The 24,692-nt window shown below is 48.5% G+C and overlaps 1 protein-coding gene and 1 long non-coding RNA gene across 4 annotated transcripts in view; both read right to left on the reverse strand.

The window, feature by feature from the left end:
• Positions 1-24,692, reverse strand: part of LOC117192331 (protein king tubby-like) — a 135,096-nt gene that overhangs the window by 39,434 nt on the left and 70,970 nt on the right. The gene's annotated exons all lie outside the window — the stretch shown is intronic.
• LOC117192333 lies at positions 10,908-12,157 on the reverse strand. Of its 3 annotated transcripts, none has more exons than XR_004474287.1 (3): positions 12,051-12,157; positions 11,248-11,960; positions 10,908-11,151 (listed from the first exon to the last, which is right to left on the reverse strand). It is a non-coding gene; the product is annotated as an uncharacterized LOC117192333 (long non-coding RNA). The 3 variants fall into 3 exon arrangements; XR_004474286.1 differs by having other exon boundaries at positions 10,908-11,334; positions 11,654-11,960; positions 12,051-12,156; XR_004474285.1 differs by having other exon boundaries at positions 10,908-11,960.

Consider the following 24,692-nt stretch of genomic DNA (forward strand, 5'->3'; position numbering starts at 1 on the left):
CCCGGTGTTTTCCTCTTCTCTCTTTGGCCGCTGCTGCGTCGTTTTTGTTGGGTTTGGTTCTCGGCGTATTCCTCGTCTCTCTTTGGCCGCTGCTGCGTCGTTGTTTTCGGGTTTTGTTTCTTGGTGTATTCCTCCCCGTTTTGGCGTCGGTGCCGTTAGGTTTCGGTTCTTGGTGTATTCCTCGCCGTTGCTGTGTCGGTGCCGTTGGATTTCGATTCTTGGTGTATCCCTCTCCCTCTTTGGCTGCTGCTGCGTCGTTGTCGTTGCGTTTCTGCTTTCTCGGTGTACTCACGCCGTTGCTGCGTCGATACCGTTGTTTTTCGGTCCTCGGTGTATTCCTCTCTCGTTTTGGCTGCTGCTGCGTCGTTGTTGTTGGGTTTTGGTTCTGAAAAGCCAGTGGCGTCCGCCGTGATCGCGACTTGCTCCCCCTTTAAAGAAGATAATAAGCTACGTGGGGCTTAGAGACCCCTCGGGCCGTATAATATATAAAATTAATGTCATGTAGCCTTCGTGGCCTTCCCCCTCCTTAACCTAAAACTGAAAAGTCAATAAAGAAAAGTTAAAAATCTTAATTCTAATAACGTAATCTCGGGTCCCTCCAATGGGAAAATGACGGCGAACTGAGGGGCGGAAAAAATGTGGGTGGAGCGTACGCTCCCTCACACCCCCTCCATACTTCGGTGGTGCCGAAGTGATGGTGACGGCCCGGCAGCGGGTAATCTTTATGCGGAAGCAAGTGCCGTCATGGACCTCCAGTCGCCGGACTCCCAGTCGGTAGGCGCGATCGCGTAAGAATACGGTGATGTTGGATATGAGGTCCCGGGGCAACTGTCGACCTGGCGCGTTGGTCCGCCATTCGGGGGAGCCTCTGCCCATTCCGGGTCGTCCTGCACCGCGGCTACCGTAGGGTGGAGTCGGAGGATCTGCAGCAGGTCGGCCATCTCGCCATACTCCAGCGGGAGACTCTCTTCGGAGTCGAAGTTAACGACTCCCTCATCGGGACGTTGTGGGGGTAGTCCGGCGTGGTTTCGGTTCTTGGTGTATTCCTCGCCGTTGCTGTGTCGGTGCCGTTGGATTTCGATTCTTGGTGTATCCCTCTCCCTCTTTGGCTGCTGCTGCGTCGTTGTCGTTGCGTTTCTGCTTTCTCGGTGTACTCACGCCGTTGCTGCGTCGATACCGTTGGTTTTCGGTCCTCGGTGTATTCCTCTCTCGTTTTGGCTGCTGCTGCGTCGTTGTTGTTGGGTTTTGGTTCTGAAAAGCCAGTGGCGTCCGCCGTGATCGCGACTTGCTCCCCCTTTAAAGAAGATAATAAGCTACGTGGGGCTTAGAGACCCCTCGGGCCGTATAATATATAAAATTAATGTCATGTAGCCTTCGTGGCCTTCCCCCTCCTTAACCTAAAACTGAAAAGTCAATAAAGAAAAGTTAAAAATCTTAATTCTAATAACGTAATCTCGGGTCCCTCCAATGGGAAAATGACGGCGAACTGAGGGGCGGAAAAAATGTGGGTGGAGCGTACGCTCCCTCACACCCCCTCCATACTTCGGTGGTGCCGAAGAGTGATGGTGACGGCCCGGCAGCGGGTAATCTTTATGCGGAAGCAAGTGCCGTCATGGACCTCCAGTCGCCGGACTCCCAGTCGGTAGGCGCGATCGCGTAAGAATACGGTGATGTTGGATATGAGGTCCCGGGGCAACTGTCGACCTGGCGCGTTGGTCCGCCATTCGGGGAGCCTCTGCCCATTCCGGGTCGTCCTGCACCGCGGCTACCGTAGGGTGGAGTCGGAGGATCTGCAGCAGGTCGGCCATCTCGCCATACTCCAGCGGGAGACTCTCTTCGGAGTCGAAGTCAACGACTCCCTCATCGGGACGTTGTGGGGGTAGTCCGGCGTGGGCGGCTACGAGGGGAGGCGGGACGTCATCTGACCCCGACGGGTTGGCTGGTGCCCACTGCTGGTTCGCCTGGGGCGCAAAGCCGAGGCTCATGAGGGACCCGGAATCGGACCCTCAGTCGTCGCGTTGGGGTCCTACTTTCCCCCCCTGTATCGCTTGCGTGGGACACGTCGGAGTAGTGTGGTCCAGCACCGTCCCCGGATTCGTCCTCGTGGTGTACTGCTGGAGGGGTGGCTGCCCGACCTTGACCGGCCAGGTTCCACTCGGCCCAAAGGGGCGAGTCCCATTCGTTCCCGCGAGCCAGTGGGTGTATGTTCCCTTCGTCCTGCAGCGTGGACGCCAGGCTTTGAGCGTCGCGTATTATCGTCTCGTGCTCGTCGGTGTCCGTTGTCGCGTTGTCGTCGTCGATGGCAGCCCCATAACTCCCGAACCAACGGCGATTCAGGGCGGCGACGTCGTGATTGGGCGCCGAGCGGGCACCTGCGGTTGCGAAGCGGCCATCGGGCTCTACTTCCTCTTCGGCGTCGGACCCCGGGTCCTGGGTTTGTTGGTCGATCCACCCTTGGATGGCTGCCGCGCGCTGGCACCATGGCATCCTGTCCTGTTGTCGAAGTGTCGCCTCTCCCACCCGCCTCAGCTGGGCTTGACGGGAGGCGGATGGCCCATTGGGGTCGACGATCCAGCCGCGAGCCCGGTTTGTCGTTAAGAATCGGGTTACCTTGTACGGCCCGTCGTACTTGGGGGCCAACTTTGCCGCGAAACCGTCGGCGGCTCTGGATAAGTGATGCTGCCGAAGGAGGACTAGGGTTCCTAGTTCGGGTCGCCAATCGCGCCGTCGGAGGTCGTATGTTCTCTTCTGCTCTTGGGATGCCCGTTGGGTGTTCTCCTGTACGACCTTGAACACTTTCTGCAGTCGTGTCGCCTTCTCGTGGGCAGGCTCTGGTTCATTTCCTAATCCTGGGGTCACTTCGTCGTACAAGGCTCCTGGTAGCCTTGGTTCTCGTCCGAGTACCAAAAAGGCCGGGCTGAAGCCCGTGGTGTCCGACGTGCTGCTGTTTATGGCCAAGCTTAACTTGGGGAGGAGATCGTCCCTGGTCCGTTGGTCCCCGTCGACGTATTGTGCAATCATTGTCTTGATGGTCCGGTTTGCCCTCTCCGTCGGGTTTTGCTGAGGGGTATACGGCGCGGTGTGCTCGAGTTCCATTCCCGCCACCTCGCAAAATTTCCGGAAGGACCGACTGGTGAATTGTGTTCCGTTGTCGCACACAAACTTTCACGGGACCCCGAATCGGCAGAGTGTCCTCTCTCGGAACGCCTTCTCCAAGTGGGCGGTTGTGGCTTTCCGGAGTGGCACAAGTTCTACCCATTTGCTGAATGAGTCGAAGAACACGAGGAGCATCGTGTTGCCGTGCGTTGAACGGGGCCCTTCGCCTGTCGCGTATACATGTGACCTGCGGGTTTGTTCTGGCTCACCTTAAATTTTTGGCAGCTTTCGCAATGTTTCACGTATCGGGCCACGTCTCTGTAGAGTCCTGGCCAGTAATATCGTTGGGTTACCCGAGTGGTAGTCTTCCGTATTCCTAGGTGTCCGGCGGTCGGGTGATCGTGGCATTCTTCTAACACTCGTCTACGATGGCCACTGGTGACGCATAACTTCTACTGGTGAGATTCTTCCTCGATTGGTCGATGTCCAGGCTGCCGGTAGATCTGTCCGTTCTCGATTATAAATCGAGGTGTACCTGCAGGTACCTGCAGGTGGGCAGGTCTTCTAGGGCTCGCTGTATGTCGATAGGTTGCCGGGAAAGAGCGTCTGCTACGATGTTTTGGCTTCCGCGTCGGTAAAGCACGTCAAAGCGATACTGTTGGAGTTCCAGCGCCCAACGGGCGATGCGACCGGTTGGATTATTGATCGAGTTTAACCACTTCAAGGCGAGATGGTCGGTGATGACGTCGAAGTGGTAGCCCTCCAGGTAGCATCGTAATTTCCTGATGGCCCAGACGATGGCTAAGCACTCCTTTTCCGTGGCTGAGTAGTTCTCTTCTGCTTTCAAGAGCCTTCGACTGGCGGTGGCTATGACCCTCTCCTCTCCGCTGATCTGTTCCGTCAGGCCCGCCCCTAGCCCGTAGTCGCTTGCGTCAGTTTGTAGAGCGAACCTCTCCGCGAAATCCGGGCAGGCTAAGACGGGTGCTCGGGTTAACTTCTCCTTCAACTCCTCGAAAGCGGCCTGCTGTTCGTCACTCCAGATCCACCTTTTCTCCTTCTTCAGGAGGCTAGTCATTGGTTGTACAATCGTCGCGAAGTTTGGGACAAACCTCCGGTACCACGATGCCATTCCTAGGCAGCGTCGAAGCTCCTTTATTGAACTGGGTGGGGCCAACTTCCGGACGGCGACGATCTTATCTGGGTCGGTGTGTATACCCTGCTCACTAATGACATGTCCCAGGTATACGATGCTTTTCTGGAAGAAGCTGCATTTCTTTTGGTTCAATCTTAGATTTGCTTCCCTTAGTCTCCGGACCCCCTCTCGCAGATGGTCGACGTGTTCCTCCAACGCCGCTCCGATGACAATAATGTCATCAAGGTAAGCGAATGCGTTGGGTTCCATCTGTGGTCCGATGACGCTGTCCAAGGCTCGCTGGAACGTGGCCGATGCTGAGTGCAGTCCGAACGGCATCACCTTCCAATGGAAGAGTCCTCTGCCCGGAACGGTGAAGGCGGTACATTCTCGGCTCCCCTCGGCCATCGGGATCTGCCAAACTCGGCTACCCACGGCGGAAGGGGCGGTTCGGTGATGGGGGCTGTCGGTGGCGAGATTTCTTCGAGCAGGGCTCATGTTATGATGGCGAGGCTCACGGTGATAGGGTCAGTCGAGTCTGATCTTTGAAAAGGGTTGCGTTGTCGACCGGCCGCGGCATCGGCTAACGGGGCGAGTTGATAATTCGTTGGCGGGTGAGGTGCGAGTTGGTCTACCTTGACCAAACCTTGCTGGTTTCCCGTGGGGGGTCGTTCGCTCTGATTGAGCCGCACTGCTGGGCAGTTCTGATTTGGCTCGCGTCGATGTGTTATATTTTTAGCGCCGCCGGTTCCGTCTCGGTCGGGGCTTAGATTCGTTGTCCTTGTATTACTGCTGGGTCTGGCGTGGTCGAGGCTTCGATGCGTTGTCCTTGTATTGCGGCTGCGTCTGGCGTGGTCGGGGCTTAGAAGCGTTTTCCTGATATTGCTGCTGAGCCTGGCGTGGTCGATGCTTCGATGCGTTGTCCTTGTATTGCGGCTGGGTCTGGCGTGGTCGGGGCTTAGAAGCGTTTTCCTGATATTGCTGCTGAGTCTGGCGTGGTCGGGGCTTAGAAGCGTTTTCCTGATATTGCTGCTGAGTCTGGCGTGGTCGAAACTTAGAAACGTTGTCTTGGTAGGGATACTCTGGGTGGTTTTCGAGGCAGACGGACTGGCCCTGGGTGTGTCCAGCGGTGTCGCAGTCGTCTTCGTCGAATCTTCGTTGATGGTTCTGGCGCGGTCGTATCGAATCGTGGGTTGGGTTCGGGTGGCGTTGCTGGGTCTGGCGTGTTCGAGATCCTGATGCGTTGTCGTGGGTCCATTGCCGGGTCTGGCGTGGTCGGGATTCTGGTGCGTTGTCACTGGTACGTTGATGGGTCTGGCATGTTCGAGACTCCGTTGCGTTGTCATGGTTACGTTGCTGGGTCTGGCGTGGTCGAGATTCTGGTGCGTTGTCATGGTTACGTTGATGGGTCTGGCGTGGTTGGGATTCTGGTGCGTTGTCACTGGTACATTGCTGGGTCTGGCGTGGTCGGGATTCTGGCGCGTTGTCACTGGTACGTTGATGGGTCTGGCGTGTTCGAGACTCCGGTGCGTTGTCACTGGTACATTGCTGGGTCTGGCGTGGTCGGGATTCTGGTGCGTTGTCACTGGTACGTTGATGGGTCTGGCGTGTTCGAGACTCCGGTGCGTTGTCACTGGTACATTGCTGGGTCTGGCATGGTTGGGATTCCGGTGCGTCGGCTTCGTCCGGGGGGTCGCTGTTGGATTGGTCGAGCGGGTAGGGGCAACGGATGCAGTCGCGGGACTTTCGTCACTAAAAGTAACCATGCGGGGCCGATTCGAGGATGATGTGGGGATCGGGTTGGTTTCCCGGATCGCCCGCTGGGTCAACTGCAAGTACGCTCGTCCGCATTGTATTATGGCCTGGACGCCGCAAAGGAAATCGAGCCCCAGTATGATGTCGTCCACTACCATGGGTAGGACTAATAGAATCACCCGCGTTTCCTGTTGATCCAGACGTACCTTGACCGAAACTGCTTGCGTCACCTCCTTTGCTGTACCGTCTGCCAGGCGGACGGTAGTCCTTATATTCCGTGCGTTCCCTCCGGTACTTACTTCATGAGCGATGCGTTGACTGACGAACGACCGCGTTGCTCCCGTGTCGAGGGTAGCTGCGAGCGGTACTCCTTCGATGGTTACTAGCGCGGCGATCCTGCCTCCTTCCAAACTTAAGGGATGAGTTACTCCTGGGGCCCTGGAGGTATGTCTCCGATCGGATCCCTGACGAGCGGAGACTCGGCCCGTTTCCCGACTCGGATAGCCTACAGCAGTCGATCGTCCGGATGCCGCGGCGGCCACACTCCCAACAGAATAGCACTCGTCGATTCCTGCATGAACTGCTGAAATGACCTTCCTCCCCGCAATTACGGCAGGCCCGGCGTGTGTTCACCGGCCGGTCTCCATCCTGGGTCACTACGCGGCTTGCCGTCTCGGCGCTCCGGGAGGGCCCGGTGTCGTCTGGAGGAGCATGCTGTGGGGTGGATAATCCGGGTCCTTGGTATGATGGCGTTCTGGCTTTCGTATTTGGGCGGTCGTTAGCTGGGTGGGTTTGTTCGCGGTTCGCTACTATCAATTGGGTCAGTTCTCGCAACGTCTCGAACTCTTGTCTACGGGTGAACAGTTGGTATTCCGGCCGAAGGTTCTCGTAGATCCTGTCCAGCTCCCTGTCTGGAGTATACTGAGCTCGTTGCATCATGAGTCGGAGGTCGATCAAGTAGTCCTGAAAGGCTTCTCGGGGTCGTTGGCGACGGGAGCGGATCGTACCTTCCAAGCGCTGAAAGTATCGCGGGGGTAGGAAGAACTCCAAGAACGCCTTGCATCTGAAACGTCCTAAACCATCCTTCTGCCTTGCCAGTTAGTAGCCCGGAGATGGCTCGCGGCAGTTGTGCTGGGCTTCCGCCATATGAGTCGACCCTTTCTTCCAACCGTTCGATGAAAGCCAGCGCATCCGAGTGTCCGTCGAACTTCAGGCCCCGGCGACGGGGACGCGTTCCTCAGGCTTCTCGGGTGGGCGCGCTGTTGAAGACCATTCCGAGCTCTTTGATCCGTTTTTCGATCGCAGTCGGATGCTCACCGCGCGAGATAAAGGCCGAGATCCGGCTGCGCAGTTCGTCCACTGTCCCGGTTTCACCGAGGCCGAATTCGGCGGCGATGGCCTGCAATTCGTCCTTGCGCCGATACGAAATCCACTGTACCCCCATGTCGAAGCACGGTGGTCGAACTGGCACTTCGAGGTCTTTCGCGTTTCCGACGGTAGTATCACGTATTGACCCTCCGGTAGAATCTTTTCTTAGGTAACGCACTGAATACCGGAGTCCTTGGGGCTAGTCACGGAAGCGCGGCGTATGCACGGTTAACACGGTTGTCCAGTAGAGGCGTCCTTGGCGTCATTGCTGCTTGGGGTCCTGGTCGATAGTCCTTGCTATCGTTGTCCTTGGAATTGTCCTGACTGTGGATCCTTGCTAGGCCGGTCGATAGTCCTTGCTGTCGTCGTCCTGGGGATTGTCCTGGTGGTCCTGGTCGTGCTGGGTTCGTTGATTTAAGCGTTGGATCTCGTCCCGTGTTGATGGCTGAACGCTGACTGATCACATCGAAGGCCGGGCGTTTACTCTTCGCTATCGTTTTGTAGGCTGGGCTTTGAATGATCACGCTGAAGACCGTGCATTGAATGACTGCTCTGAAGACCGGGCGTTAACTGCTCGCGCTGAGGGTCGGGCATCGACTATTCTCGCTGAGGGCCGGGCGTTGACTATCGGCTATTGTTTTGTAGGCCGGGCATTGAATGATCGCGCTGAAGACCGGGCGTTGACTATTCTCGCTGAGGGCCGGGCGTTGACTATCCGCGCTGAGGGCCGGGCGTTGACTCTTCTCGCTGAGGCCGGGCGTTGACTATCCTCTTCTGGATCTGAGTACGAAATATATAGCCGGGCTGGTTGGTCTTCGGGAGGATTCCGACGCTCGCTCGGCCTCTACCGCTCACGACTCGCTGCTCGCCGCGCACGTGTCGCTCTCTCTCTAGCGATTTCTGCCCAGCTTCGGCTCGGTTCTCTTTCTCTGCCGCCTCGCCGCGGCGCTCTCCTCCTCATGTGGGCGCAGCGGCCACGTGCTGACGCTATTGCTAGGGAGGTTAGGGAAGCCAGCCTCGGCTGTACGTGAATAATAGGCGACCTCACGTGCGGTTTTTTTTTCAGAGATATACAGCTATTCTTGTCCTAATGATTCCGACTGGCCGTGCTTGCGCATGGTACAGTCCCGATTCCCCCTGCTACTCGTTTTCTGATCGACTGTTCCACTTAGCGCCCCAAAACATAACGGAATCCCGGAGTCCCTGCTCGGGCGCCATCTGTAAGGAAGCGATCCTGGGCTGGGGTACATATCTCAGTCTACTCCAGGGTCGAAATTACAGCAATATTTATAATTTGCCGGGACTCCGTATTTCGGACCGACGATGGGGGACGGGGCCGCAGTCCCGCGGACGGGGGCGATCGTAGCGTGGGACGGGGCAGTTGGTTTCACCGAGAACACTTCGGTTATCGCCGAATAGCGCCTTCAGGGCCCCACCGAACTCAGAATCAATACGGAGGTCTTTACTATGCGATAATACCGATAGGTGTCGCCGAGAGTACCTAGGCTATCGCCGGACAGTACTTACGGGACCCCGCCGGCCCGAGAGTTACTACGAAGCGGAAAGGGGGACTATGCTATACGGGAATATCGACAAGTATCGCCGAGAGTACCTAGGCTATCGCCGGACGGTACTCACGGGACCCTGTCGGCCTAGGAATTACTACGACGCGGAAAGGGGACTTTGCTGTGCGGGAATACCGACAAGTATCGCCGAGAGTACATAGGCTATCGCCGGACGGTACTCACGGGACCCTGTCGGCCTAAGAATTACTACGACGCGGAAAGGGGAACTTTGCTATGCGGGAATACCGACAAGTATCGCCGAGAGTACCTAGGCTATCGCCGGACGGTACTTACGGGACCCTGTCGGCCTAAGAATTACTACGACGCGGAAAGGGGAACTTTGCTATGCGGAAATACCGACAAGTATCGCCGAGAGTACCTAGGCTATCGCCGGACGGTACTTACGGGACTCTGTCGGCCTAAGAATTACTACGGGGGTCAGGGATATCGACGAGCATCACCGAGAGTGCCTAGGCAATCGCCGGATAGCACTTACGGGACACTGTCGAACTAAGAATTACTACGAGGGTCGGGGGTACCGGCAAGCATCGCCGAGAGTGCCTAGGCAATCGCCGGATAGCACTTACGGGACACCGCCGAACTAAGAATTACTACGAGTACGAGAATACCGACGCGTATCGCCGAGAGCGCTTAGGCAATCGCCGGATAGCACTCACGGGACACTATCGGGCTAAACATTACTGCGAAAATCTTTATCATACAGGGCAGGTGTCGCCGAGAGGGCTTAGGCAATCGCCGGACAGCCCCTTCGGGACCCAGGGAACTACGGGATCAGGCGAGACACCAACAGGAGTCACCGGGGCGCTTAGACGATCGTCGGATAGCGGCCTCGGGACCCTGCGGGGTCACAAACTACGGGAGGGAATCATGCGGAGGGAACAACGACAGGTATCACCGAGAACGCTTAGGCAATCGCCGGACAGCGGCCTCAGGATCCTGTCGGGCTACGAACTACTGGATGGAATCACACGGACTCGGGCAAGAGGCGGGAGGAAAGGCAGAGAAGATGAAGCCCCGGGCCTCCAGGTTCCCTAGTGTATAGATTGTTGGAGGTCTTGCTATGTTTCTGTTATATTCGTTACATTTCACTTTATTCTCTCTTGGTTCCCTACCTATCGCACCGCTCAGCAGCCTGTATACACGTCTAGAGACTAGCTTACCCCTGAACTCCCACGCTTGTACTCGTCGAAAGCCTCCTCTTCCCCGTGGGTGCAGCGTAGATGCAGGATCTCCTCTCCGTAAGTGTAGTATCGATGCAGGGTCTTCTCCCCGTAAGCGCAGCGTCGATGCCGGATCTTCCCCGTGTCACTGATAGCGTTGGCGTGGATCCGGGCCGCCACGTGTTGTAGCATATTGGATATTACCAAACCTTCACGGAAGGCTGAGCAGGTGATGGTTCGTCTCCCGTCCGGGCACGTACTTGTTCCGGCTTCCGTCTCATCGGCAAGAAATGGGGGGGGGTTTTTTTATTTCCCAGAACGGACGGGACACAGCTCTACTCCAACAATCATAATACTGACACAGTAACGTTCATTAAAATTTCACGTGCAAGCGAAGTATCGACACAAATATGTACAAGAGCAAATACACCTAACTACACACACACACGGACACATACACACATACAAGTCGTGCCACGGTGTTGTTGTGACCACTCATGCCCACCCTACCATGATCACCGCTCCCGGTTCATCCGGTGATCCCATAAAGAAGGCTCTTACAGCTTCCTATCCAACCCCATTACCCTCCTTTGCCCAGCATGGTCCCCGCATATAGAACTCTAGCCCCGATTCATGTTAAATCCTATATTTCATATTGAGCAATAGCACATGCATCGCACTAGTAAACTAATAAATGATTAACTCTTAATAACACACTTTAGATTGAAATTTAAATTACAAATTGAAAGAAGGTAAGGGTACATAACTCTAGCTTTTATGTTAGGCAAATAGATAATAATAATAAATAAATATGCAAAAGGGAATGTAAAAACTGTGCGCCGCGATCGTTATGGCAGGTCAGTTATTCAAGTGCATTAGCGAAAGCAACCGCAAGTAGAAAGCATAAAAGAACGTCAGAGCGACCAGCCTCGCATCTTCCCTTTTGTGCCTTGTTCTTAAGAGGGCTGGTTCTTATGCGCGGCGTAAGCGCTTATGGTTGCCAGCAGGGCATAAGGGAGAGCGCACAGCCTCTCTTAAGCGACGAAGCCCCTGACTACGTGAGGTTTTTTTTTTTTTTGGTCATGCAATAAATAGTTGCTCATAACAAACAAACTCCAATGTTTTATCTTTATGTTTTGGGATCACTTACGGCCTTCCTTTGATTTGTTTTAATAAATGCGTTGAAGAAGCGATGAAAGCGCTTCCATGGACTGCGGCAACGTTCCTAAAACGAAAGCTGGAGAAATACTTTTACAAAAAAAAAGCTCACGCTCTCCTCTGCCGTTTAACCGTTGTTCACTTTCGCCCTGTCACACATTCCACTTGCTATTTCTTCCGAACAGAATTTAAAAACACAACCAAAAGAAATTTACTAAGCTAATTACACTAATGACACTATAGCATAAAAATAGGAATCAGCGGTTACACTGATGGATATAAAAAAAAACGACAGTCGTTGCCGCCGGCTTCACATCTGGGCACTCCTCGGCACTTCGTATGGGGAAACGAAAATAGGTCGAGACCCAGATCTATATTTCGGGTAGAAATTGGTTGACCGTTTACATAGCTTTAATAATTTCCGCAGAATTGGACGGCCTCCAATATATCGCGGGTCCGTGACACATAAGTGGCTCGCGCCCGCAAAGCGACTGATGAGCCGATCTTTTACGCCTCCCGCTTTGTGCTGCTCGGCCTAGCGCTGGGAATTTTTGGTACGGAGCTGTAGTTGGGCGAGGAGCATAAGTCCCTTGCCGCGGGCGGAGGCCCTAATATCGGGGAAACTGTTGTTGCGAGCTTTCGTATTGGGGTTCAGACAGGTACCCAAACGATTGCCCGAAGTTTAAGCCGGTACTAACCGCCAATCTGAAAAATTAATTTCCTACAATAAAAAAAAAAGCACTACCCTACGCCACGAGTGTATGTGGTGTATATTAGCGACGCTGAAATACATACCAATTGAGATTGGCACTTAACACACTTTTACTTTATAAACGCACAATATTTCTTTCTTTTTGCTGTATTCAGCTGTTAAGATCTTTTCACGGTTTTTATTCCTCTTTTTTTTCTTTATACTTGGACTGGACAAAACTAGCACGTCTGTCTTCGCCAACAGTTTTTCTTCCAAGAGACAGCGTTAAACTTGAGAATCCTCCATTTTCGAATTGACGCCGTAATTATTTTACAAGTTTCAACTCAAAAAACAGAAGAAAAAAAACCGCTCTCCTTCGTTTACCTTTTAACTTGAATTGAGGCGGCAAAGTTGAGTAACATAGGGAGACCAATATCCCTTCTTGGTACTTTTCCAAATGTTCCCTTTTGTGGATCCCAGTATTTATACCTTTTTTTTATACGTTACTCTTTCAAACCACTTCAAATCCCCCCTACCAAAATCACACTTTGGGGAAGAAGGACCAAAAGGGTGATTCCCACTTAGAGCGATTTTTAACCATGGTGCTACTGTTTGATATCTTTGGCATGGAATTTGCCGATCAGACGTCCTTGCAGATCCTCTAGCTCGTAATAGGCTTGACCCAACTGTCGCCTTACCCGGGACTTCACAAAAACGGGAGCCAACTTGGCATTAAATCCTTTCACGAAATTACTTTGCTGGAAATTTCGACGGTAAACCTCCAGTCCCACTCTGAATGATACCTCCTTACTTCGAAGGTTATACGTCTTTTCATTTCGTTCGTGCTGAGCCCTCATTGCCTCCTTTGCCGTGCCACGCATCAGGTCAAATGAGTCGTCCCTAGAAAAAAGCACCCAACGATCTTCTAACATCTCTAGCTGCCTCAACAACTGAGACGTGGTACCATTCGTGATCATCTGTTGCCCAAACGCCAACTGGTATGGACTCGCCTTTACGGCACTGTGCACAGCCGATCTTAACGCACATGCTACACTGCTGAGCTGCTCATCCCAGTTACCTTGGTCAGTATTTATGTAGGCTTTGATTGCTGCCAAGATAGATCTGTTAACTCGCTCGGACGCGTTAGCCTGCGGAGCGTAAACGGCGGTGTAAGCGTGCTCTATGCCATACTTCTGAAGCAAGGAGTGAATGCATGGGACTTAAATTGGACGCCGTTGTCCGAGACTAGCTTTTCCGGCACTCCAAAGCAGTGAAATAATTGTTCCTCAATGTATGGTACGATGGCGTCGGCGGTAAATTTTCTTACGGGTTTAATAAACGGAAATTTGGAAAAATGATCTAACACCACAAATATCCCGACATTCCCACTACGACTTCTAGGATACGGTCCCAGAAAATCTACGTAGAGCTTCTGGAAGAACCGTTCTGTTTCCCCCGTTTTTGCTAGTGGCGGTCTTAAAGGTCTATTCGGATGCTTAGTACACTTACAAATTTCACACCGGTTTATGAACTCTTTGACATCTTTTAACAACGTCGGCCAATAATAGTAGCGCCGAACCTTTTCGAGCGTTTTATTTATGCCTCCGTGTGCAGATAGGGCGTGCTCGTGGGCCATTTTCAGGACCGAATCTATGAGCCCCTTGGGAATCCAAATTTTCCAACAGAGTTCATCCGCTACCCTTTCGCCTGTTGCGTGCTCGGTGCGACGATATATATGCCTGCCTACCACCTTTACATCTGGCATCTGAGCCTGACTACTCGCTACTTTAGCCCTAAGGGAAACGTAATCCGTCGAACTAAAGTGCTCCGACTCCAAATCGATCCTTTCTTCTGGTTCGATCTCTGACAAATCTGGGGAAAAGACCCGAGACAAGGCGTCTGGAACGATGTTTCGAGACCCTTTTCGGTGGCTAATATTAAAGGAATACCCCTGAAGCTTCAAAGCCCATCTGGCCAGTCTGCTACTCAGATCTGATTGGGACATCAGCCACTTCAAGGAGGCATGGTCGGTTATCACCGTAAATTGATGTCCCTCTACATAAGCGCGAAATTTCTTGATGCTCAGAATGGCAGCTAAGCATTCCTTTTCCGTCACCGAGTAAGCACGTTGGCACTTATTCAATTTTCGTGACATAAACGCAATTGGTACTTCATCGCCCTCTTCGTTTATCTGCATCAGTACCCCTCCTACTCCTGAGTGACTAGCGTCGCAGTGGATAAAGAAAGGCTTTTCAAAATTCGGAGTGTGTAAGACGGGAGCTTCACACATTGAGTTCTTCAGAGCTGTGAATGCAGCTTCTGCTTCTTCGGACCAAATGAACTGGCGTTTCTGCTTCAGGGCGTCCGTCAGAGGCGCCGCAATAGCCGCAAAATTCTTTATAAATTTGTGGTACCATCCCGTCATACCCAAGAATCGACGCAACTGTTTCACCGACTTCGGAGCAGGATATTCCTTAATGGCCTCTATTTTGTCCAAGTCCATGCCTATAATACCGTGACCCACTACATGCCCCAGATAGCGGACCTCAGGCACACAGAACTTGCTCTTCTGTATATTAATTGTAAGCCCCGCTGCAGACAGCTTCTCTGCTAATACTTTTAACACACTCAGATGCCTTTCAAAGGTGTCTGACACTATAAGCAGGTCATCCAAGTATATAAACACTTCGTTTCGAAGATTGGCTGGAATAATGCGGTCCATAAGTTTGGACATAGTAGACGGCGCATTGGTAAGCCCAAACGGCATAACTTTAAACTGGTAAAGCGGCCGTCCAGGCACTGTGAATGCTGTTTTATCCCTAAAACCTTCTTCTAGCGGTATTTGCCAGTAGGCATCTTTCAGGTCGAGGCTAGTTATGTATTCTGCCTTTGGTAACCGGCTTAAGATCCCATCTATGAGCGGCATGGGATACGCGTCCTTCCGAGTCACCTCGTTCACCTTGCGGCTGTCTATACAAAGACGAACCTTCTCCGGCTTCCGGACGAGTACTACTGGACAAGACCACGCACTGTTGGATTCTTCGATGACCCCTAGCGCTAACATGCGATCCAACTCCTCATACATTAATTTCTCGATAGCTGGGGACACTGCATAGTGTCGTTGTTTTGTGGGCTTTGCCTCCCCTACATCTATTACATGGGACAACAACGTGGTTTTTCCTAAACCATTATCCGCGAAAGACGGAAGACACTGAATGGTTCTATTCAGTTGTTCTCGTTGCACCTCCGATAAAGGACGTTGGTTTTCTGGCTTCCACACCTCATCGCAATGGTTCACCGTGTCATTAGCACTTCCTTGTGGATACAAATCGGCTGGCAATAAGCCAAATTCGGTCCAAAAGTTAATGCCCAGATACAGAGGCTGCGTTAGGGTTGGAACGATGTATAGGGTAACAGACCTGGTAACACCTTTATAGCCCACTTCCGCTCTAGGCTACCCCACCACTCTCTGAGACTGCCCACCCGCTGTCCGAACTGTGGATGTCATGGGCTTAAATTGAAATTGGCTTTCAAGCAGCTCGCTGGCCAAATCTCCACCAATGCAACTAATAGATGCCCCTGTATCCATTAATCCAACAAGCTTTCTGTCTAATAATGTGACCTCTGCATATGGCCTGAGATCTTCTGATATTATTGACGATACCAGGGCTTTTTTGTCTAACCTTAGATTTCTGACAAATTCTTCCCGACGTACTTTAGCTCGTGCCTTCCGTTTAGACTCCCTATCCTCTTTTTCTTCCTGTGTTATTTTTTTATTAACTATGGTTAAATTATTGTTTACTATTGGGATTGGGAATTGCGTAGCAGCTTCTATCGCTACTCGGTGTTCGTCGCTTTGGACGCTGATGGTCTGCGTGCACTTTTCAAGGGTGCACGCACTTGGGTGTTTTTTGTTGCTTGGCATTTTTGGCACGACGGCTTGTAAATGTCAGGCTGGCCACACCCATAGCAAAAAACCACTCGCTCTGCTACGCAATCCTGGTAGGGATGACCATTACCACGGCAGTTCCAACAGACTAAGTTGAACGCTGCTATCTCCCCATCACTTTCGTCTGACTCCTCTTGCCCTGGGCTTTCTACCGCGTGAACCAACCGTCTTGGTGCTGGTCGTGGTCTAGCCACCGGATCTTTACCAACAGTTTGCATGAACAGTTCCCGAGTCTTCACCAAGTGTCTTAACTGTGCAATGCTAAAGATCTTTTCATATAGCAGTTCATGCTGTATCTCCGGCAATAAATTGGATCGGAGTGACTCCATCAGGGAACCTTCTGACAAGGTCGTTGTCAGGGTATCTGCCAGTCGGACAATCGCTTCGTAGAACTCATCAAATGATTCGTTCTCCTTCTGCTTCCTTCGGTCTATTGCAGCTCGAATGTTGACGTCTGTCCTCGCATCCTTGAATCGTACTAACAATGAAGATTTAAGGTCGGCCCAAACGACCGTCCTAACACTCTTATGGTAGCGCCAATACCAGTCACTGGCACTTCCCTCAAAGAGATTGCTCACGTATCTCGAAAGCAACTCGAAATTCCCGTCCAATGTTTGGATCTTGAGCGCTTCTACCCGATAAATGAAATCGTCGACGGAAATTCCAGTCCGCCCAGAGAACCTAAGCTTCCAATTGACTAAAATTTGACTAACACGCTCTGGTCGAATATCCACACTCATGGGGGAATTCCTGCTGGCTGTTTCGAAACCCTGAAACCCGGGCAAAGGTGTCGGCCGTCGTGCCGATCCTTCTCCAGCTTGGTTATCCCTCGAAGGAACATCCGCTGTATTTGCCAATTGGCCCATGAGAGAGCTGAGAATACCTCGGTTTGTGTCAACGAGGCTTCAGCCATGGCTTCGGCTATCATTCGCTGAAGCTCGTTAGTAGGCGGCGGAGCTACCACCACTGGCGGACCAGCTTCCCTAGTTTTGCGGCTGATTGGCCGAAGCAGACGTCGAAGCTCCCTGTGGAGCCCCCACATGGGCTTTACTCCTTGTATCAGGCATTTTTGGTACCAATAAGGTTCCGACGGTATCCCCAGCAGTTTCGTCTAATAAATTCAACGTCGATGACTGAAAAGACGTTTGGCAGACAGGACAAACCTTCTTAGAACCCACTTGTGCGCCAAAACAGGCCCTATGGAAAGTGTGACCACAAGACGTGGTAAGGAGCTGAGCCAAATATTCCGCCTGAGCCTGGCAGATCAAGCAAACACTTTCTTGTAATTCTTCGTCTGCTAAATTCTCGCAACTGCCAAATACGGGCATAATATAAAATATAAAATATAATAATAAAGTAATTAAATAGATAAATAAAATTTAAGAAATTAATAAAAAAAAAATACAGTATCAAACAAAAAAAACAATCTGCTGGGACCATGCTTAAGTCAAAGGGAATAATAGGGTATATCTATGTGTGTGTATGTGTATGATGTTTCCCATGTACTACATTTACTCAACTACATGCATAAAGAAATTAATAATAACCCACAACTCGTAGCTATAGGCGGTCCGGGTCTTTCGCGGTGGGTAATAGTTTTATACCACGTTTCCATCCAACGATACCAGATACCCAGCCCGATGAGTATGAGTCCATTCACAACTCCTTCCTGGCAAATTGAGGCCTTTCACCCACCGTTCCTGATCGGATAATCCAAACCGGAAAAAAAGGAGCATTCCTCCAGCATTGGCCAGAAGGAACAGGAAGGAAAGGAAGTCAAACGAATAAAGAAAGAAAGAACGAAACGAATAGTAATAAGCTCGATGCATCGGGGTGGGACCGGTGTTATATGCATATGGCATTGCGACCTGCATCCTAGGAGCCCGCTTGGTCACTTACAACGGTGGCAATAGTTTAATAACCCACTGCGCTGATCCAGCATAAAGTGATAAGGCCAAAACAAACAAAACAGAATGACAACTAGAAAGACACATCTGTCCCGATACTGGTTGGGAATGTAAGGTCACATCTACATTCCACAATTTTCACAATCATTTGGGCCTTGCCGGTTTGCTGTCAGTTGCGACAACTCGGGCCCCACGTTGGGCGCCAAATAATAAACTAACTGTAGCATATTGGATATTACCAAACCTTCACGGAAGGCTGAGCAGGTGATGGTTCGTCTCCCGTCCGGGCACGTGCTTGTTCCGGCTTCCGTCTCATCGGCAAGAAATGGGGGGGGTTTTTTTATTTCCCAGAACGGACGGGACACAGCTCTACTCCAACAATCATAATACTGACACAGTAACGTTCATTAAAATTTCACGTGCAAGCGAAGTATCGACACTGTTAGGTATTATATTAATATCTATATACGGTCACACCATCCAAGGGATATAGAATAAAAGAGAATCTTGAAGACAACGCGTGCTTAAGTCTGAGTGTCAATACACTACATAATTGGCGACGAGGATAAAATAAAATGTATTAATATACATACACATGTTAAAAGTGCATATAATATATGAATAGCAACATGACGAAAAATGAAGCACCAACATTCTATCAAATGGCAACAATTGCTGAGTTTTCGCCACACCAAGAAACGTTCTGCATTTGGAAGGAAAAATTCGACATACATTTGTGCGAATTGAATGTGAAAGAGGAAAACACAAAAAAGGCAGTTTTGTTGAAGTCGATCGGTACAGCGGCTTACACTGTACTACATAGTTTGTGCAATCCGGTATCACCCGTATCAAAAGCATACAAAGAATTATGTGAAATTTTAAAAACACACTACACACCACCTACACTCATATTCAGAGAAAGAAAAAAATTTCACATGTCCACAAAAAGTGAAGATGAGACTGTAGCGGAGTGGTATGCTCGAGTTAAACAATTGGCATTGGAATGCAAATTTGGCTCAAATCTGGAAGCGTTTGTATTAAACCAATTTGTGATGAGCCTTCCCAACCCTATATATGAAAGAATATGTGAAGAAGACGAAAATCTAACTCTGACTGATGCACTCAAGAAGGCGATGATCATGGAGACGAAGATCAGCACAAGGAAGACAGAACACAACGTCAACTACATGCATCAAAAGAACGGGACTAGTCAATGGCAGAGGCAAAGAGGCGAGAACAGAGATCAAGCAAAGAGCAACGGCAGAAGTCATTTCAAGGGCAACCGAAACGTGAGTTACAGAGGCGGCAGAAGCGACGGTGACGGCGACGGCGAAAACAACTGCGACGCTGGCAGAGAAAAGAAGCAGCAGCCATGCACACACTGTGGCTGGCGAAATCATAACTCAAACAATTGCAAGTATAAGGCATGCAAATGTCACAGCTGTGGAAAAATAGGTCACTTGGCGAGCATTTGTAAAAATAAATCAAAAAAATCCGTAAATTATGTATCTCAAACAAAACATGACACCTATTCTGATAATAATTTTGATAATGATAATTATAACTTTTCTATCTATAGCGTTGATACAACCTCAACTAATGGAGTATATTATTTACCTGTAAAAATTGATGGAAACATAACGAAAATTGCTTGCGACACTGGTGCACCGTGCACATTGGTTCCAAAAACATTTTACGAAAGCTTAAATACCAGCAGACCACTTAGAAAATGTCTAGTTCCATATGTAGATTACAATGGAGATTCAATCAAAGTTATTGGTGAGTACGATGCAACGATCGAATATCGAGGTCTAAAAAAACAAATTGTTGTTGTTGTAACCAATGCAGTGAGTCCACCTTTGCTAGGTAGAACATTTTTGAGAGCTTTTAATTTTGAGTTAATGCAGGTGAACAATGTGTACGTAAATGAACCAAATTCTGTAATTACAGAACAGATTAAATCGGAGTTTGCTGAAGTTTTTGAGCCTCGTTTAGGTTCATATACTACGAATACGATATCGTTACTATTAAAAGAAGATGCAAAACCAATATTTTTCAAGCCTAGGTCAGTACCATTAGCATGGAAAGAAAAGATTGAAGTGCAGTTACGAAAATTCATAGATGATGAAATTTTAGAGCAAGTTGTTAGTTCTGAATGGGCAACACCTTTGGTACCGATTTTAAAACCAAACGGTGACATACGAATTTGTGGTGACTATAAGGTTACATTAAACCGGTCTTTAGTCGACGTAAAGTATCCACTACCTCGAATAGACGACATTTTTGCAGCGCTTGAAGGGGGTACACTGTATTCAAAACTTGACCTGTCAAATGCTTACAATCAGCTAAATTTAGATGAGCAATCTCAAAATTTGTGTACTTGGAGCACACATATTGGACTATTGAAAGTTAAACGCTTACCATTTGGTATAAAAACTGCAGCAGCTATTTTTAAAAAAACAATGGAAGGGTTGTTTCAGGGTATGCGAGGAGTTGGGGTTTATCAAGATGACATAACAGTTACAGGACGAGATCTTCAAGAACATATTTCAAACCTAAAAGCTGTACTTAGAAAACTGAAATCAGTTGGACTTAAATTAAATGACAAGAAATGTGAGTTCTTTAAATCCAAAATTTGTTACCTAGGATTTTCAATTGACAGGATAGGACTGAGCAAAAACAATGATAGAGTTGCGAGTGTATTGTTTGCACCGGCTCCGGAAAACGTATCACAGCTTAGAGCTTTCATAGGCATGGTAAATTATTATTCAAAGTTTATCAATAATTTCGCTCAGATAATGAGTCCTTTATATGCATTATTAAAGAAAAATACAAAATTTAATTGGACACGCGAATGTCAGAGTGCATATGAAGAGGTAAAGAAAGAAGTAACTTCTGAACAAGTTTTAGTTCACTACAACCCAGATAAACCGTTAGTATTAACGACTGATGCTAGCAGTCATGCAGTTTCAGGTGTTTTATCACATAAATGCAATGAAGATATCAAACCAATAGCATTTGTATCAAGAGCATTATCCAAAAGCGAGCATAATTACAGTACAATCGAGAAAGAGGCCCTGGCTATAGTGTTCTGTGTGAGTAAATTAAGACAGTATCTTTTAGGAAACAAGTTCATCCTTCGAACAGATCACAAACCATTACTAAGCATATTTGGAGACCTGAAAGGACTTCCATTGATGGCCTCTGCACGAATGCAAAGATGGGCACTGACTTTGTCAGGTTTTCAATATACAGTTGAACACATAAAGGGGACCTTAAATATAGCAGATGGACTCTCAAGAATGCCTCAATGGGAAACGGCTGTACCAAACGAAGACTATAATTACATACATTTTATACAGTCCGAAAAGGTGTTCAAAATTAGCTTCAAAGAAATAGCTCGTGAAACACGACGTGACCCAATATTATCAAAAGTTTGTGAGGCAATTAACACTGGTTCGAAGACAAGATTAAAAGGCAGCGAGTTTTCTGCCTACATCTCTAAAACAAATGAACTTTCAGTGGAATATGATTGTATCTTATGGGGACACAGAGTAGTAATTCCAACCAAACTGAGACAAGCTATTTTAGCAGAATTTCATGCATCGCATTTGGGAATAGTAAAAACCAAAATGTTAGCACGTTCTTATGTGTGGTGGCCTTGCATGGATTCTGAAATTGAGAAATTAATTCGAGATTGTATTCCTTGTCAGGAACTACAATCAAGTCCAGAAAAGAGTCTGTTAATACCGTGGAAATCCACAGGAAAGGCTTGGAGTCGAGTACACATAGACTTTGCAGGACCAATTAGAGGTTTTCATTTATTGGTTATTATAGATTCTTATACAAAATGGGCAGAAGTATTCAAAACGAAGGAAATAACTTCATTGTTTACTATCAACAAGCTTAGAGAAGTATTTTGTCGATATGGTTTACCAGACGTGTTAGTTAGTGACAATGGACGACAGTTTACTTCTGATGATTTTAAAACGTTTATGAAAAACAATGGTGTTAATCACATTTTTACTGCTCCAGGACATCCAGCGACTAATGGTCAAGCAGAAAATTTTGTAAAGACTGTTAAGAAATCACTATATGCAAACATAAAGGCTAATGAAAGACAAGATTTTAATACAATTTTAAATAGATTTTTGATCGATTACCGAAATACGATTCATTGTACTACGGGCGAATCTCCTGCTAAATTATTTTTTGGTCGTACACTAAAAACAAGATTTTCGTTGTTAAAACCACCTACGGTCGAAAGCATAATAAATAAAAAACAGACTGAGTGTGTTGTAAATCACAAAGGTAGACGAAGCACAGAATTTTTAAAGGGACTAAAATTTATATTTATGGACTACAAAAATCCTAACAAAGCAAGCTGGACTCAGGCAACTGTAAAACAACAACTGGGCCCGCGTTCGTATTGTTGTATTTTGGCGAACAATAACAGAGAAATAAAACGTCACCTGGATCAAATTAGAAACCAAAGCACTAACAATCATACATCGCCTAATGCGAAAACACCTGATGTCGAAAGCAATTGTTCAGTAGATGACAATTCCAAAACCAACAATGAACAAATAGTTTCTCAACCAACACCCACCAGGAGAGAGTTGAGACCACGTGAGGCAGGGAAGGTAGTAAAGCGTATTTAACAATAAAATAATATAAAGAAAGGAATTAGGAAATCAAATTATGTACAAATTAAACACTGAAACAAATACTAAACAGATTAAGAAGAAAGAAAAATACGAAATCACATAAATTTTATATACGCTAATTAGATTAAGTACACAAATCAAATTGTTATAAGAAAATAGATTTGTAAATGACATGTATATTAAACATCTAAGGAGAGGCGTGTTAGGTATTATATTAATATCTATATACGGTCACACCATCCAAGGGATATAGAATAAAAGAGAATCTTGAAGACAACGCGTGCTTAAGTCTGAGTGTCAATACACTACAGACACAAATATGTACAAGAGCAAATACACCTAACTACACACACACGGACACATACACACATACAAGTCGTGCCACGGTGTTGTTGTGACCACTCATGCCCACCCTACCATGATCACCGCTCCCGGTTCATCCGGTGATCCCATAAAGAAGGCTCTTACAGCCTCCTATCCAACCCCATTCCCCTCCTTTGCCCAGCATGGTCCCCGCATATAGAACTCTAGCCCCGATTCATGTTAAATCCTATATTTCATATTGAGCAATAGCACATGCATCGCACTAGTAAACTAATAAATGATTAACTCTTAATAATACACTTTAGATTGAAATTTAAATTACAAATTGAAAGAAGGTAAGGGTACATATCTCTAGCTTTTATGTTAGGCAAATAGATAATAATAATAAATAAATATGCAAAAGGGAATGTAAAAACTGTGCGCCGCGATCGTTATGGCAGGTCAGTTATTCAAGTGCATTAGCGAAAGCAACCGCAAGTAGAAAGCATAAAAGAACGTCAGAGCGACCAGCCTCGCATCTTCCCTTTTGTGCCTTGTTCTTAAGAGGGCTGGTTCTTATGCGCGGCGTAAGCGCTTATGGTTGCCAGCAGGGCATAAGGGAGAGCGCACAGCCTCTCTTAAGCGACGAAGCCCCTGACTACGTGAGGTTTTTTATACCCGATACTCAAAATGAGTATTGGGGTATATTAGATTTGTGGTAAAAGTGGATGTGTGTAACGTCCAGAAGGAATCGTTTCCGACCCCATAAAGTATATATATTCTTGATCAGCATCAATAGCCGAGTCGATTGAGCCCTGTCTGTCTGTCCGTCTGTCTGTCCGTCCGTCCGTCTGTCCGTCTGTCCGTCCGTCCGTCCGTCCGTCCGTCCGTCCGTCCGTCCGTCCGTCCCCTTCAGCGCCTAGTGCTCAAAGACTATAAGAGCTAGAGCAACGATGTTTTGGATCCAGACTTCTGTGATATGTCACTGATACAAAAATATTTCAAAACTTCGCCCCGCCCACTTCCGCCCCAACAAAGGACGAAAATCTGTGGCATCCACATTTTTAAAGATACGATAAAACCAAAAACGCAGAATTGGTGAGGATGACCATATCTTCTGCAGTGCAAAATCTGAACCAGATCGAATAATGATTATAGCCAGAATCAAGAAAACAATTTCACTCTTTCTCGCTCTGTCTCTCTCTAACACACAGGTTTCATGGTCGGTTTTGACAATTGCAAAATATGAGTTCAAGGATCTCAGAACCTATTGGAGCCAGAGCAACCAAATTTGGTATCCACACTCCTGTGATATCGGACCTTGACCGTTTTGTGTCCAAATTTCGCCACACCCCGTTCCGCCCCCGCAAAAGACGAAAATCTGGGACATCCACAAATCTCAGAGACTATTAAGGCTAGAGTAACCAAATTCGGTATCCGCACTTCTGTTAGATCACACTATAAAACGTATATCTCAGAATTTCGCCCCACCCCCTTCCGCCCCCACAAAAGACGAAAATCTGTTGCATCCACAATATTGCACATTCGAGAAAACTAAAAACGCAGAATCATAGATAATGACCATATCTATCAGATTGCTGAATCTGGATCAGATCGGATCATTTTTGTAGCCAAAAGCAAGAAATCAATTTTCAGTGGCTACGCAGCGCCCGACGTCACGCTCAGACTGATTTTCTGTCTCTCTCGCACGCACTCTTTGTCGTGTCGTTTAATATTAGCGGCGTCTGCCGGAGGAGAGTTATACTGACTTAGTATCGGGTATAACCGTAGAGTTGCGGTGTCCGCAGCAACTCACAACGTTCCCCCTCGTTTTTTCTTTATACTTGGACTGGACAAAACTAGCACGTCTGTCTTCGCCAACAGTTTTTCTTCCAAGAGACCGAGGCTAGATCTGCACAG

Source organism: Drosophila miranda, assembly GCF_003369915.1.
Source record: "Drosophila miranda strain MSH22 chromosome Y unlocalized genomic scaffold, D.miranda_PacBio2.1 Contig_Y2_pilon, whole genome shotgun sequence".
NCBI classification, from domain to species: Eukaryota; Metazoa; Arthropoda; class Insecta; order Diptera; family Drosophilidae; genus Drosophila; species Drosophila miranda.